We start from the raw sequence: 8,894 nt of genomic DNA on the forward strand, positions 1-8,894 counted from the left end.
CTTTGCAACTCTGGGCCATGGGGATCCATGAGAACCTGGAGAACAGAAAGCCAACCAGTGCACATGCTGCAAAAGAGGAGGGTCATTGGAGAAAGCAGACTTCCTTGATGCTTCCAAAGGAAGCCACATGGTCAGCAAGACTCTGACCTATCCTGGCAGATGGTACTAGAGGAGCTAAGAGGTTGCTCTCAAGTTCCAAAGAATGACACCCTGAGGGAACTCAGCTGACTCTCAACAACTAACAGGAACAAGGTCAATTTGACCTGCTTGGTCTTAAACACTTAACAAAACATAGCTGCCCCCTATATCCCCCAAAGTACCCTTGGGAGGAGTTAGCTCATGCTATAAATCAGATGGGTTTTTCACCATGGGGAGAAGAACCCCCCCTTAAGGAAACCTCAGCAGTCCCACAATTCTTTCCTGTGCTAGAGGACCAAAATAGACAAAGATTCCACCAACCTCTGGATTTCAAAACAGTAAAAAATTTTAAGCAAGCAGTGGCTACATACGGTCCACAGTCCCCATTTACAATTAGTATGTTGGAATCAGTATCGGGGCTAAATCTAGTGCTGGAAGATTGGAAAAGGCTATGTAAAGCTGTGCTATCAGGGGGGCAGTACTTAGTGTGGAAGAATGCATGGCAGGAAGCCTCATTAGAAATGGCATGCTGTAATGCTGCCGCAGGCTTTTCCCAAAGAAATGTAGAAATGCTGACAGGAGAAGGAAACTAGGAAGGTATTCAACAGCAGATTATTTATGATCCTGGGGTGTACGCACGAATTGCTGCTGCTGCCACTAAAGCCTGGAGGTTAATTCAAGGGACAGATTTACAGGGGCAGTTGTCCAAGGTGATTCAGGGGAGTAATGAACCATTTGCAGATTTTGTTGATAGATTAATCCAAACGGCTGCTAGAGTATTTGGGGATTCAGAACAAGCTATGCCCTTAATAAAACAATTAGCTTATGAGCAAGCGAATAGATGGTGTAAAGAAGCTATAAGACCATGGAAAAATAAAGATTTAAGTACTTATATAAAGGTCTACAGGGCTATCAATGATGCAGTCATTACAGGACAAGTAATAGCTGCTGCTCTTCATGGGCCAAATCAGGGGCAATCAAGAGCTAAAGGAATAATATGCTTTAAGTGTGGGCAAGAAGGGCACTTCAGAAGAGACTGCCCTGAAGGGCCCATAGAATTAAAGCCCAGGGGAACACCTAAGACTAGAGAACAGCAAGGGACAAATCAACCTGCCCCAGGTCTATGTCCCTGGTGCCGAAAAGGAAGGCACTGGGCGAGATTTTGTACATCAAGATTTGACATAGAGAGAAATCCTACTCCTACCCAGTCAAAAAATGGCCAGGGGGGGCCCAACCCAGGACCCTCAAATATACGGGGCCTTTCAGAATCCCATAGTCCAGATCCCCACTCACAATCCTTTCCGACTATCTCCTCGTTGTCCCGAGAAACATCAGGAAGCGGGAGATTAGACCTTTGTGCCTCCGCCCGACTCGTTCTAACCCCAGAGATGGGAGTACAAATGGTCCCCACGGGCATACATGGACCACTCCCTGAGGGCACAGTAGGATTATTGTTGGGGCAGAGTTCCACAACTCTGTCAGGATTACAAGTATTTCCAGGAGTCATTGATTCTGATTATACTGGGGAAATAAGGATTATGTTATCCTCCCTGTCGCTGGCTCTTTGCGGTACAAAATCCGTGGATATTTGTCACCACTTGTGGCAACAACTTGCACGGGTCTTATGGGTGGTGGAGTGGAAACTGAGGCACTTCTATCTTTCTCTTTAGTGCACTGCTTTCTTGCTTGTTTGTTTATAGAGGATAAAGGAAATGAGGTTTACTTGCTTTGAGAGGAGAGAGAGAGAGAGACTTTGCTTATCAGAGAGAAAGAGACTTTGCTTAAGAGAGACTTTGAGAGAAGGACAGGCTTTGCTTAGAGCTTAGAGGAAGAGAGACTTGCTACGCCTCACTTAAGTTCTGCTGCTTTTTACTGATGCGTCCTGCGTCCTGCATCCTGTGAACTAAGGGTACATCTACCTAAGGTGCTTTAGTGATGCATCTCAGTTCTCCGTTCTGCGATCTGCCTTCCGCCGCTTACTGCTAGCTGCTGCTGTGTGCTTTTTTTGCTTCCGTGCTGTCTCGTTCTGCTTACGCTTATATCACCTCCAGGAGGCGGAGAGCAGGGCCACGCCTCTTACGCAAAGATTAGCAAGACGCTAGATGTCCGAGCAGGCACAATTAGAAGTGCTTGAGAACACATGCGCATACACTGTGTGCGTGGACGATAAATCACCTGAGTGTGCTTATGTCAATTAACCTCCTCGCTGCCGATGTGATCAGGTGCCACCCTGGCGCCGTCAACATGGCACAGCCCCCAACACTCCCCTCGAGGGGTATCTGTTGTTTCTCCAGGAGATAAAATAGCACAAATATTGATATTGCCTAGCCATCATGGGACTTTTCCCAGTTCACAAAGGACTGGAGGAAACAATGGGTTTGGTTCCGCAGGATCGGGTGTCTTTTGGGCACAATCAACAAAAAATAGACCTATCCTTAAATTGAAAGTTAATGGTACTCCCATAGAGGGTCTAATAGACATGGGTGCTGACATCTCTATTATAAGACAGAAGGACTGGAACAAATTATGGCCTGTTACAGCATCCAGTACTACTTTACGGGGACTTGGATTTGCCCAAACCCCATTACAAAGTTCAGCTGTATTATCTTGGGAGGACCCTGATGGGAAAAGGGGGAGATTCCAACCTTATGTATTAGCTCACCTGCCTGTCACTCTTTGGGGAAGAGACATTTGAACACAGATGGATGTTGTCATTTCTTCCTCAGTTGAACAAAATATTTCCTGTCTAAACCCAACCATTTTACCAGTCATGGTGGGACAAGGTTATATCCCTGGAAAAGGACTAGGCAAGAATCTACAAGGTATTACCTGCCCCATTCAAGCCGAAGGACAAACAGGGACTAAGGGGCTGGGTTTTCTGGAGAGGCCACTGAACCATTAAAGATAACATGGAAATCCAATAATCCTATCTGGGTCCCCCAGTGGCCCCTTTCTAAAGAAAAAATAGAGGTGGTCCAGGAAATAGTTAATCAACAATTGAAGGAAAATCATATCATTCCTTCCACTTCCCCTTGGAATACACCCATTTTTGTCATAAAAAAGAAGTCTGGGAAATGGCAAATCTTTCAAGATCTGAGAGCCATAAATTCCAGTATGTAGATTATGGGTCCAGTGCAACTGGGTCTCCCCTCATTAGCTGCTATTCCAAAACATTATCATATCATCTCTATAGACATAAAAGATTGTTTCTTTTCCATTCCTGTGCATCCCAAGGATAGCCCTCAATTTGCCTTTTCCATTCCCTCTTTGAGTAATGAAGGGCCTAATACTAGATACCAATGGGTGATCCTTCCCCAGGGAATGGCAAATAGTCCCACTATGTGTCAAATATATGTTGGCCGGGCTATATCACAGATTAGACAAAATTGTAAAGGACTTTATTGTCTCCATTATATGGATGATATTCTTTTGGCTCATAGGGAACAGGAGACCTTATTAGGGGTATTTGATGATATTATCAAAACCGTAGAAAAATGGGGGTTACATGTGGCCCCAGAAAAGGTGCAAACCCGCAGCCCTATTACCTTTCTAGGACATCAAATATTAGATACCTGTGTTAGGCCACAAAAAATTCAATTAGCCACAGGAAAGCTTAAGACTCTAAATGATTTCCAAAAATTATTAGGTGATATAAATTGGGTAAGGCCAAATTTGGGAATCACCACTGGTCAACTTAAGCCTCTGTTTGATATTCTCCAAGGAGATTCAGACCCTACATCCCCCAGAAATTTAACTCCTGAAGGTAGGAAAGCCTTGAGGTTAGTAGAACAAGCTTTAGAAAATGCTCATAGTGATAGAGTTGATCTATCCTTGCCTTTTAGCCTCATAGTGTTAGATTCTGAATATACTCCTACAGGTCTATTGTGGCAAACTGGACCCCTAATATGGATCCATTTGCCAGTGTCCCCCAAAAATGTTGTTTCCCTGTATCCTGTGATGGTAGCAAATCTAGTTACATTAGGACTTAAGACAGCCCGTCGAGTTTTTGGAGTTCATCCTCAAACAGTTATTGTCCCGTACACGGCAAAACAGATTGAAATACTAGTTAACAATAATGAAGATTGGGCAATTGTCTATTGTTCCACCATGGCCACATTTGATAATCACTTGCCAAGTTCACCTATTGTCAGCTTCTTAAAAGACATCCTGTTATTTTCCCTCAGGTTGTTAAGGCTCAACCTATCCCAGCAGCAAATACAATCTTTACAGATGGCTCCTCCTCCGGCACAGCTACAGTAGTTTCTGATAAAGTACAGACTATTATTACTTCTCATAAGTCTGCTCAAAAAACTGAACTAGAAGCAATTATAACTGCCTTACAAACATTTCCTGAGAAACCTTTAAATATTTATACTGACAGTCTCTATATTGCCCAGCTTGTGCCACGGCTTGAGACAGCTGGACCCATTAGTTCTCAATCTGCCTTACAGCAATGCTTTTATCAAGTACAAACTCTTCTGTGGGCTCACAAAGAACCTTTATATATAGGCCATATCAGAGCACATTCAGGCTTACCTGGGCCTTTATCTCAAGGAAATTCTACTGCAGACTCAGCTACTAGTGATCCTCATGTGTTTAATATTGTACAAGAAGCAATTAATTTCCATAAAGATTTTCATGTCAATGCTACTACTCTCAAAATAAAATATAACATTACAAAAGAACAAGCCAGAAATATAGTAAAACAGTGTCCTGCCTGTGTGCCTCATTTATCTGTTCCTCATTTTGGAGTCAATCCTAGAGGATTCCTTCCAAATCATCTATGGCAAATGGATGTCACCCATCTCCCCAATTTTGGTACTCTAAGATTTGTACATGTAACTGTAGATACCTACTCAGGATATATATATTTGCCACCGCCCATACAGGGGAAAAGACGAAAGATGTAATCAGTCATTGCCTTCAAGCCTTTGCTACTATGGGAAGGCCAAAATCATTTAAAACAGATAATGGGCCTGCGTATACTTCTTCTTCATTTCAACAGTTTTGCTCAAAGTTTAATATCTATCATTCTACAGGATTACCCTACAATCCACAAGGACAAGCTATCATGGAAAGGACTAATCAAACATTAAGTCTGCTTAACTAAACAAAAAGGGGGAATAAGGGCAGTAGCCCCTCCCAAGAACAGACTTAACCTTGCTTTATTCACCCTCAATTTTTAAAATTTGGATGCTATGGGCCGTACTGCAGCTGATAGACATTTTAGTGGAAAGTCTGGTGGCCATCCACAAGCAATGTGGAAAGACAGCTTGACTGGGTCCTGGAAAGGACCTGACCCAGTATTAATTTGGGGGCGAGGATCTGTTTGTGTTTTTCCTCAAAACCAACAACAACTTATCTGGGTCCTGGAGTGCTTGGTAAGGACTATCCATAAGAAAGAAAATGGCACCAAAACACAAAATGATGGTGATGGTGTTAAGCCTACTGCTGTTGACCCTTCCTAAAACTTTTGGGGATACATTCTGGGGACTGCTATCCACATGGGCTATTCCTTTGCCTATCACTCATGACGCACAAGTTTTCCCTCAATTATTTCCTAGTACAGAACTTCTAGGTATCCCTTACCTACCAGCTGATTCCACTGTAAAGCCACTTAAAACTAGTCTAAACTTCAAGTTAAGGGGTAGTCTTTGCTTCCTCTGGCTAGCCACCTTAAAAACTGCCAATGGTGCCTTGCCCTGTGTGCAGCTTGCCTCCAATTGGAATCTTTCTTATGGGTATTATCAAGGAAAGGAATACTATGGCCTTGCTTTAAATATAACCAAGGCCATTGATAGTGTAAATTATACACAACAGCCTAGGTGGGGTCCCACTTGTACACCAATTTCTTATGACAATGTTGGATCTATTAAATGGGATAGATGTCAAGGTGATGTTACGGCTTATAAGGTGACTCCTTACTTTTCCTTTGGGCCATTTGCCATAGATTGGGAATCTGTTAATAAAATTTTAAGAAATTCAAATGCATCATATAGATATGCCGCTGTAGATGCTAATTTTGCTACCAATGACTATTCTCTTTCTGTGTGGTCTCTTTGTAGTGCGTCTGCTTGTATGGACATTAATCCGATTAGTATGATACAGGGAGGCAGTCTTTCTATCTCTTCACAGAGGTGCAGAATTATGCAAGCCTATGTAGAGGGAGTTGATACCCCTGCTTATAGTTATACAAGGTGCGTGGCCAACCAATTACTCCTCCTTTTATCAGTCTTTCCCCCCTATTCCCATATGTGTCACGTCTCCATTTGTGTTCATTCTAACAGTTCTAAGTTTTATATTAACATTACTAATAACAATAATAATGATACGGAGGTCCTTAACTGTGCTAACCAAGAGTGTTATGTGTCTAGTTGTTGGGATGCTTCATTATTTCCTCTGGCTGTGATTGCCAGGATTCCAAAATTCATTCCAGTCCCAGTGACCTTAAATCATAGTGAGTGGAATTTTCAACCCGTGAGAGCAAAAAAGAGATTTTGGTATCTCAGCCATTATAGCCATCGCTGTTGCTGCGGCGGCTGCTGTGGCTGCCGCCACTGCTGCTGGACTTGCCCTAGGAACTGCTATTCCTACTGCTCACATGCTCAACAATCTGTCATGAGCCACTGCCGAAGCTTTGACAGCCCAGGAAAACATCAATGCACATCTCACCACGGGAATCCTGATCCTAAACCAAAGAGTGGACTTACTACAAGAACAAGTGGACATGTTGACTGTTACCGCACAGACGGGCTGTCTAGTGCATGCCCAAGCACTATGCGTTACCCTGATACCCTATTCTAATATTACTGCTGCTGCCAATCTGTCCAAACGGCTTGGTAGCATGCTTAATGGGACATGGACTAAAGCGTTTACTAAATTGACTACCCTATTAAGAAATTCTATATTTGTGGTAAATAGTACTCAGGTCAAGGTCCCAGGTATGCCAGAAGCCATTAGTTTCTTACAGTCAGCGTTACAATTTGGTAAACAAAGGATGGGAAGTTTTGCTATGATGGGATTGTTGTTCTTGCTGTTATTATTGCTGCTCAGATATCTGTTGTCTCTAAGGAGTCATCAAAGACGGCAAGCCTTAGTTGTACGGCAAGCCCTTATGGCCATGGACCAAGGCTCTGATCCTCAGATTTGGCTCTCCCAATTACAGGACTGGTAGTCAATGATGGGTAAGCACAGGGTGGACTTCATACCAACCTAAGACAGGGATCAAAGCATGCCAACAGCTCTTTGACTCCCAATGACGGGTAAGGATAAAGTCTGACTCTGGCACCTAAGACAGGCACAGTCACTTCCTTTTCTTTTTATAACAAAAAGGGGGAGCCTGTTGAGGGCCGTCTTGAACAAGATAGCACCTGGCAGTGAGCCAAAGGGCACTGGATACCAAAATAAGGAAGTACCCAAAAAGGTTGCTTGCCTACTAGTTCCTTGGAGACTTATGATGTGTCAACGTCAGGCTCTAGGATTGGCTATCTAATATCATGCCGCGTGTGGACAGCTCGTGATCCATATAGTGCTATGCTGACATTCCTCTGCATGCTCTCCTGCGTGAGAGAAAGCTTTGCTATAATTGGCTGATAAGCTAGGAGCCTGGGGGAGGAGAGAGAAAGAAGGTAGAAGAAGGGAGATAGTGGCAGAACAAGGGAGGCAAGAAAACAGGGAGGACGCAATAAATCTCGTCAACTAAAGATTGGTGGTGTCTCCTTTCTCCGCAACGGTTCCGCTGGATGGAACAAAAGACAATAGTTCTTTTAATGTAACTTAAGATGTAGACTTGTGTCAGCCCCACCAAGAGTAAGTAAAAGGGATTCTAAGACAGCAGTGCCTGATAACTATCAAAAGAGACTATCAAGGTCAAAAGATTTTTAGTCAATTTAAGGCCTACAAATCTTCCTAATCTTCTACACAGGTAGGCTTTACCACTATCTGCTAGTATGATTATTTAGCCCTGCATAGCAGAAATAACGTAATCTCTATTAAGCACAGAGGTTATGCAATAAAAAGGTTTTTTTTGTAAAAATCAGATGACATTAGATAGCTTACCTGTATCTTATGGGGGCATCTGTGACATTATAGAAACTAAGTGTTGTGATAATTCTGGCAATGTTAAAGATTTACATTCCAAATAAAGGCCTTGTCCTCACCAGCCTTGTTATGGGAACAACTTCTTAGCTCTTGCACCTCTTGGTAAGAGACTAATGGTTCTATCATCTTCAGGATATTCATTGGCATGTTCCACATGCTGCAACATTTATTTTGTATTAATCCCATTCCAGTGTTTATGTCTTTTTGATTCTCTCATAGAAGCACCTACCTCCCAGATGACTTTACAATCTGTTCTTTTTGAACCAGACTTTTGCATGGACCCCTTGACTGACCCAAAACATTCCTAAAAGGGAAACCCAAATTTCTTGCCCCACATTGCCCCCTCTCAGTTTGAAGCAGCCAGAATTGCCATCCTCCATTTTCCTCTAACAGCAGTTAAGTTGCAGTCTCAGAGAGGGCACTGAAGTGGGAGGGGACAAAAAGCAGTCAGTGTAAATAACAAGTAATTGGGTCTAATCAAGGAGATGGGGGCGGGTACCAAAGGAAAGGCAATCAAATGCTAATAACTCCAAGCTCTTCCCCCTCCCCCTCCAACCTGTTACAAGGTGACCTGCCTCCAGGGAATTGTTCCTCCCTGCCGGGAGTATAGGAGTTGTTAATTAATGCTTCCTGGGTCCTTGGATCACTTCCTCTTC

This window comes from Sciurus vulgaris, assembly GCF_902686455.1.
Source record: "Sciurus vulgaris genome assembly, chromosome: 6".
Lineage (NCBI taxonomy): Eukaryota > Metazoa > Chordata > Mammalia > Rodentia > Sciuridae > Sciurus > Sciurus vulgaris.